We start from the raw sequence: 8,663 nt of genomic DNA, 5'->3' as shown, positions 1-8,663 counted from the left end.
ATCTGCTTCATTGACTATGCTAAATCCTTTGACTGTGTGGATCACAACAAACTGTGAGCAATTCTTAAAGAGATGGGAATACCAGACCACCTTGCCTGTTTCTTCAGAAACCTGTATGCAGGTCAAGAAGCAGACATGCAACAACTGACTGGTTCCAAATTAGGAAAGGAGTACAAGTCTGCATAATGTTACCCTGCCTATTTAATTTCTATGCAGAATATATGATGTGAAATGTCAGGCTGGATGAATCACAAGCTGGACTCAAGATTGTTGGGAGAAAAGGCAACAACCTCTGATAAGCAGATGATACCTCTCTATTGGTAGAAAGGGAAGAGGAAATAAGGAATCTCTTGATGAGTGTCAAAGTGGAGAGTGAAAAAGCTGACTTGAAACTCAACATTAAAAAAACTAAGATCATGGCATCTGGTCCCAGCACTTCCTGGCACATAGAAAGGGAAAAATTGGTAGCATGAACAGATTTTATTTTCTTGGGCTCCAAAATCACTGCAGATTGTGAATGCAGCCATGAAATTAATTTTCTTTGGAATGAAAGCTATAAGAAACCTAGACAGTGTATTAAAAAGCAGAGACATCACTTTGCCAACAAAGGTCCATATAGTCAAAGCTATGGTTTTTCCAGTAGTTATGTACAAATGTAAGAGTTGGACCATGAAGAAGTCTGAGTGCTGAAGAACTGATACTTTTGAAATGTGATGCTGGAGAAGACTCTTGAGCATCCATTGCACAACAAAGAGATCAAACTAGTCAATTCTAGAGGAAATCAATCCTGAATATTTGTTGGAAGGACTGATGTTGAAGCTCCAATATTTTGGCCACCTGATGCAAAGAGCAGACTCTTTGGAAAAGACCCTGATGCTGGGAAAGACCAAAGGCAAAAGGAGAAGGGGGTGGAAGTGGATGAGATGGCTGGATGGTATGATCGACTCAATGGACAATAACCTGGGCAAACTCTAGGAGACAGTGTAGGACATAGGAGCCTGGTGTGTTAGAGTCCATGAGGTTGCAAAGAGTTGGACATGACTTTTCGACTAAACGCAACATATATATACTCACACAATGGAATATTAGAAATATAAAACAATAAAATAATGCCATTTGCAGCACTTGGATGACCCTAGAAACTATAATACTAAGTAAAGTAATTCAGAGAGAGAGTGATAAATATTACATGATATCATTTATATGTGGAATCTAAAAAATGATACAAATGAATTTATTTACAAAACAGAAACAGACTTAAAGACATAGAAAACTAATATATGTTTATCAAAGGGGCCAGGGGGAGTGGAGTTTGGGATTTACAGATAAACACTACTATATATAAAATGGGCTTCCCAGGTGGCACTAGTGGTAAAGAACCCACCTGCCAGTGCAGGAGACTTAAGAGATGTAGGTTTGTTCCCTAGGTTGGGAAGATCCCTTGGAGGAGGGCATGGCAACTTACTCCTGGAGAATCCCATGGGCACTCATATATAAAATAGATGAATAGCAAGTACTTACTCTATAGCATGGGACTTTCCAGGTGGTTCAGTGTTAAACAATCTGCCAGCTAATGCAGGAGATGGAGGTTTGATCCCTGGGTTAGGATGAACCCTGGGGAAGAAAATGCCAACCCACTCCAGTGTTCTTGCCTTGGATTTCCCATGGGTAAAGGAGCCTGGAAGGCTGCAGTCCATGAGCTTGCATACGACTTTGCTGATAAACCACAGAAACAACTCTATTGCACAAGGAACTGTATTCAATATCTTGTCATAACATGTGATGGAAAAGAATCTGAAAAAGAACATATATATATATATATATTCTTAATAGAATATATTTATATAAATATATAAATTATATGGGCTTCCCTAGTGACTCAGATGGTAAAGAATCTGCCTGCAATGTGGGAGACCTGGGTTTGATCCTTAGGTTGGGAAGATCCCCTGGAGAAAGGAATGGCTACCCTCTCCAGTATTCTTGTCTGGAGAATCCCATGGACAGAGGAGCCTAGCAGGCTACAGTCCATGGGACTGCAAAGAGTCAGACATGACTGAGCCAATAACACTACAATAAGAAAACCATAGACTTGGAAGGCAGGGGAGTGGGGGTGGGGGAGCAGCCTGGCCTACGCCTGCACACTCAGACTAAGATGGCAGCAGTGGCCAGCCTGGGCTGGGGAGCTGCTGCCACTGCCATGTGTTGTTTTGTGATGCGATGAATCCATTAAGAAACAGTTTCTGTCTCAGTTTGCCCAGAGACCACTTTTCCCACTCCCTGTAACCTTATGTAACACAGTGAGATACATGTGTGTTCAAACACAAGATACCCCAAATCCCAACAGTATAAAGTTTATTTCAGGAAAACCGGTTTTTGAGACAAGGACCATGGATTTTCCCACACCAGCTACAGCATTTTGCTCCCCTCTGGCTAGGCAGTTATTTAGGATTGAGGGAGTAAAAAGTGTCTTTTTTTGGACAAGATTTAATCACTGTCACAAAGGAAAATGAAGAATTAGACTGGAATTTACTGAAACCAGATATCTATGCTACAATTATGGATTCTTTGCATCTGGCTTACCTTTAGTTACTGAGGAAACACCTTTAGAAGAAGCAGGATCTGAAGATGATGATGAAGTTGTGGCAATGATTAAGGAATTGTTAGATACTAGAATACGGCCAACTGTGCAGGAAGATGGAGGAGATGTAATCTATAAAGGCTTTGAAGACAGCATCGTACAGCAGAAACGTAAAGATTCTTGTACCAGCTGCCCCAGTTCAATCATTACTCTGAAAAATGGAATTCAGAACATACTGCAGTTTTATATTCCAGAAGTTGAAGGCATAGAACAGGTTATGGATGATGAATCAGATGAAAAAGAAGCAAACTCACCTTAAACTCATTTGAGTTGGACTTGTTGATAATATGTACTAAGCTTTTATTATTAATCTTCTAAGGAATTTGAGGATTAATAAAATATGTCTTTTCTTCGAATGATTAAAAAAAAGAAAACCATAGAGTCTCAACTCTTCCCCCTTCTTCATTGCCATTTTCCAAAAGTAAACTCTCCTTGACCTCTGCCTGCTTTTGGATGCTTTCAAGTACTTTTAAATATTTGTTTTCTTATATTCTTTTCCAGATGCATAATTGCTATCTATGGGATGGTTCACCTGACTTTTTCATTCATTTTATTCTTTTCTTGTAACCAGTTCTGGACAATTTTTTAAATTCAAAAGAGAAGAAACTTATGAAGTCTCTGAAAGTGTTTTAAAGTGACAGGAAAGGGAAGATTAGGCATACCATAAGTGAAAATTTTCCTGGAGTATCTGTATTCATTTGAGACTCCTCAGTAAAAGTTACACCAACACTCGCACAGGCCTCCCCCAAACATACAAACAAGATATATGGTGTTTACAGCATTGATATCATATTGCAAATATTGATAACATCCCCAGAAGCACTTTCTCTTTTCCTTCCTATCCCACTTGAGCACAACATTGTAAATCAACTATACTTCAGTTAAAATAACCAGGAAAAGAAAAGCTTAAATAAATACATATATTAAAAAGGAAAAAAAAGAAGCAGAAACCTCAATTAAATAAAGTTGATAGCCCAGAAGGGGGAATTGTGCCCTACAATGGTAGGAAAGTTGAATGACAGGAAGGAAGATATCTTATTTCTTGGCAACAATTCGGCCCATAAGAAAATGTGAATTTTGTTTACTGTAACCCTCCAAATTTCCTTTCCCCTTCTATTAAAATGTTCTCCTTTCCTTTCTGTGTGGGAACTTGTGCATGACTCACTATGGCTGCAGATCTCAAATGACAACTCTTTGCTGATCCTAAATAAACACATTTTGCCTGGAGTAATAACTGAAAGTCTATTTTAGGTCAAAAGTAATAAACGATTCTTTCAAGAGCAGTTGTCTCTGTGTCTGTCATCCTGCCATACCTGATTAAAACTAAATCCCAGTTGCTTTTTAAGACATTGGGGCAAAATTGTGGTCAAATGGAAAGCAGTTCATCCCTACAGGAGATCTTTCTGACATTCAAAATGATTCTGTCTACTAACCACAATTTGTTCACCAACTTTTCAATCACATGTGAAGATAATAACTTACCTGGTAATTTCTCTAACCAACTCATGACAGGTGACCCTCTACCAGCAATGTCAATAAATGGGGGAAAGGTTGAATTCATCATAAATCCTTAGAACTATGTTTTGAGAGGATAAATAATTCTACTTATGTGAGAATTCCCAGAAATTTCCATTAAGCTGTAAAGCTCATATTACAAACACTAGCCTTCAGACAAATATTCAACCTTTACACTGTTTGGTCTCCCTGGCTACTGTGGAAGAACTTGCATCCAATTTTTGTGTTGATGTTATCCATGACAAAGTAACAGACATTGGAAGAGTCGCTTCTGTGGGTTCAGTATCTATTCAACAGAGGGGAGGAAATATGTTTTTAAGAAAACTGTGTTTATTTTCATTCTTTTCACCATTTGAAGTTAAAACTAAGTTTTACGATTCAGAGATGAGTGACTTATTTTTTCAAAATCATATTCAGAATATTTCATCTTCAACTATCTTTATACAAAAGGTTTCCTTTGAGCCATCTGAAATGTACATTGTGGTAGAATTAAATACTGTCAATCAGGCTGGAGAATATGAATGTGCCTTTGGAACAAGAACATTTTTGCAGTCAATTGAAGGACGCCAGTATTTATATCACCTTCAGCTCAAGCAGGAATTTTCAGAAAAATCTGCTCCTATAGAGAACTAGCAGAAATGGGCAAGTTGGATATAGTATAGAAAAGAAATCTGGGTGAAATGGCAATGCTAGAGACAATTGAACTTGAAAGAGAGACTCCAGGTTACAGAAACGTGAGGCTGTCTTTGGAGACAATCCCAGATACTGTAATTCTAGAAGAGCCTTTTCATATTACCTGTAAGATAACAAACTACAGTGATAGGAAAATGAAATCAGTTTTGAGGATGTGTGGTACAGATTCTATTCGTTGGTGTGGTAGTTCAGAAAGATACCTTGGAAAGCTACCACCAGGTTCAACTCTTAGCTTTACCCTGAAAATACCGTCCTTGCAACTGGGCCTACAAAGTATCTCTGGTATACAAATTACAGACAAATTATTAAAGAAAGATTATGTTTGTGATGATCTTGCAGAAGTCTGTGTAATACCTCCCATGGTTAAAATGAGAAGCTGAATAAAATTTGTAGTATTATGCTCTCCAGAGCATTTCACAGAAAAGCTTTTCATAGTTTTATTAGCAGCAAAATTATCAATTAATAGCAAATATATAGGCAGATTATTTTCATTTTTTTCCTTTGAAATCATGAATATATTAAGAATTAAACATATCTTGATCTAAAAAAGAACAATCTTGACTTTCATGTTATATGAAGTACTTTCTAATTCTACATTTGTATATTTCCTAATATTTGTGACTTAATTAAGGTCATTACAGGTAGCCATTGATTTTTTTTTTCAGAATGAGATCACCATTTAAAAATGATTACATCTGCTTTCCATAATTTTTTTCCATAATTTCCAATAATTTCCATAATGCTTAATAGCATTCAACACTTCCTTTATCAGTAAAGCTGATATTGAGAGAACATAAAATACTGTAAATCTATTGACAATTTAATTAAAATAATTACTATGGTTCACTTGGTCAAATTTAAATATACCCTGTTTTATTATTTTCCTTTTTCATTTGCATTCAACAGAGTACTATCAGTGGCAGTACTTAATATAATTCAGGATGGTCCTCATTATTTAAACTTGTTGACATTTACTACTTGGAAAAGCCATAAGCTTTTCAAATAATATTCCAAATTATTGGGTCTATAGAAATGCATTCATGTGACATATTGAACTGTTTTTCATTTCTCTTGGCAAACTTCTATGAAATGTGGAGTTGGTTTACTTTCATTAGTTATTCCTACAAGGGCCCTTGTGTATACTACTTGGATTGCTCACTTGCTTCTTAACCGTTCACATAATATATTCTTTTCCTTTTATGCAAAACCAAAAATCATGATGAAGAATTTTCTAGAATGCTTATATTTTGGTTTGTTCATTTCTTTTCATTCTCCTTATATTTTATTTACATAGCAGTATTTCTTTTGGAAAACAAAACCATTTCACATATTAACTAATTATTGACTTGAGAATGTAAACTTTACTTTTATTCTTTTTTCTCTTTTTTAAATTGAATTATAGTTCATTTACAATATTATATTAGTCTTAAGTATAGAATATAGGATTCAATATGTTTATATATTATATATAGATATGAATATTTTAGTTATTACATAATAATGGTTATATTTCCTTGTGCTGTGCAATACATACTTGTTGCTTATTTATTTTACACATAGTAGTTTCTTTCTCTTCATTACCAGCTGTACCTTTTTGGGCCCCAAAATCACTGCAGATGGTGACTGTAGTCATGAAATTAAAGGACGCTTGCTCCTTGGAAGAAAAGCTATGACCACCCTAGACAGCATATTAAAAAGCAGAGACATTACTTTGCCAACAAAGGTCCATATAGTCAAAGCTATGGCTTTCCAGTAGTATGCATGGATGTGAGAGTTGGACCATAAAGGGAGCTGAGGGGCAGAGAATTGATGCTTTTGAACTTTGGTGTTGGAGAAGACTCTAGAAGTTCCCTTGGAATGCAAGATCAAACCAGCCTATCCTAAAGGAAATCAGTCCTAAATATTCATTGAAAGGACTGATGCTGAAGCTGAGACTCCAGTACTTTGGCCACCTGATGTGAAGAACTGACTTATTGGAAAATACCCTGATACTGAGAAAGATTGAAGGCAGGAGGAGAAGGGGATGACAGAGGATGAGATGGTCGGATGGCATCACCGACTCAATGGATGTGAGTTTGAGTAAGCTCCAAGAATAGGTGATGAACAGGGAGGCCTGGTGTGCTGCAGTCCATGGGGTCGCAAAGAGTCGGACTGACTCAGTCACAACTGAGTGACTGAACTGACTTATCTGATCTTGCACCTCCCTCCTTCCTTTTCCCTACTGATCACCACTAGTTTGTTCTCCATATCTGTAAGTCTGTTTCTGTTTTGTTATATATTAATATATTTGTTTCTTTTATTTTTTAGACTTCACATATAAGTGCTAATATACAGTACTTGTCTTTCTCTGTATGGCATAATACCCTTTAGGTACATCTGTGCATGCACGTGCTAAGTCACTCAGGAGTGTGTGACTATTTGAGACCCTATGGAATGTAGCCCACCAGGATCCTCTGTCCGTGGGATTCTCCAGGCAGGAACACTGCTGTGAATTGCCATGCCCTCTTCCAGGGGATCTTCCAGACCTGGGGATCAAACGCACGTCTCTAATATCTCCTGCATTGACAGATGGGTTCCTTACCACTAGCGCCACCTGGGAGGCCCCCAGGTTCATCCATGTTGTTGCAAAGGACAGAATTTAATTCTTATGATTTATAAATATATGTGTTTATCTATCTATCTATCTATCTATATCTTCATTCATCTGTTGATGGACACTTAGATTGCTTCCATGTCTTGGCTATTTTACTAATACTGTTATGAACATTGGGGTGTATGTATCTTTTTGAATTAGTAGTTTTGTTTTATAGCAGTAGAAATGCTAGATCATATGACAGTTCTACTTTTACTTTTTCAAGAAACCCCCATACTTCCCAGGGCCTACACCTCGTACACTCCATCAACAGTGTATGAGGAATCCCTTTTCTCCACATCCTTGCCAGCATTTGTTATTTGTAGACTTTTTAAAAAATATAATTTATTTTTTAATTGAAGGATAATTGCTTTACAGAATTTTGATGTTTTCTGTCAAACCTCAGCATGAATAAGCCATAGGTATACATATATCCCCTCCCTTTTAAACCTCCCTCCCATCTCCCTCCACATCCCACCCCTCTAGGTTGAAACAGAGCCCCTGTTTGAGTTTCCTGAGCCATACAGCAAATTTCTGTTGGCTATTTTACATATGGTAATGTAAGTTTCCATATTACTCTCTCTATACACCTCAACCTCTCCTCCCCTCTTCCCATGTCCATAAGTCTATTTTTATGTCTGTTTCTCCATTGCTGCCCTGCATATAAAATCTTCAGTACCATTTTTTAGATTCCATATATATATATGCATTAGTATACAATATTTATCTTTCTCTTTCTGACCTTCTTCACTCTGTATAATAGGCTCTAGGTTTATCCAACTTACTAGAACTGACTCATATGCATTCATTTTTATGGCTGAGTAATATTCCATTGTGTATATGCACCACCTTTTCTTTATTCATTCATTGGTAGATGGACATCTAGGTTGCTTCCATGTTCTAGCTATTGTAAATGGTTCTGCAATAAGCAATGGGACACATGTGTTGTTTTCAATTTTTGTTTCCTCAGAGTATATGCCTAGGTGTGAGCTTGCTGGGTCATATGGTGGTTTTATTCCTAGTTTTATAAGGAATCTCCATGCCGTCTTCCAGAGTGGCTGGATCAATTTACATTCCCATCAACAGTGCAAGAAGGTCCCCTTTTCTCCACACCCTCTTCAGCATTTATTGTTTGTAGACTTTTTGATGATGACCATTCTGACCAGTGTGAGGTAACTCATTGTA

General features: G+C 37.1%; 1 pseudogene; it reads left to right on the top strand.

The window, feature by feature from the left end:
- The first annotated feature begins 2,213 nt into the window (after positions 1-2,213).
- On the top strand, positions 2,214-2,904 carry LOC133052746 (NFU1 iron-sulfur cluster scaffold homolog, mitochondrial-like; annotated as a pseudogene).
- Positions 2,905-8,663: the final 5,759 nt, after the last annotated feature.

The sequence above is a fragment of the Dama dama genome, chromosome X (assembly GCF_033118175.1).
Source record: "Dama dama isolate Ldn47 chromosome X, ASM3311817v1, whole genome shotgun sequence".
Classification (NCBI taxonomy): domain Eukaryota; kingdom Metazoa; phylum Chordata; class Mammalia; order Artiodactyla; family Cervidae; genus Dama; species Dama dama.
Note: the sequence above shows the minus strand (reverse complement) of the source record. Positions and strands in the feature narration are given on the sequence as shown.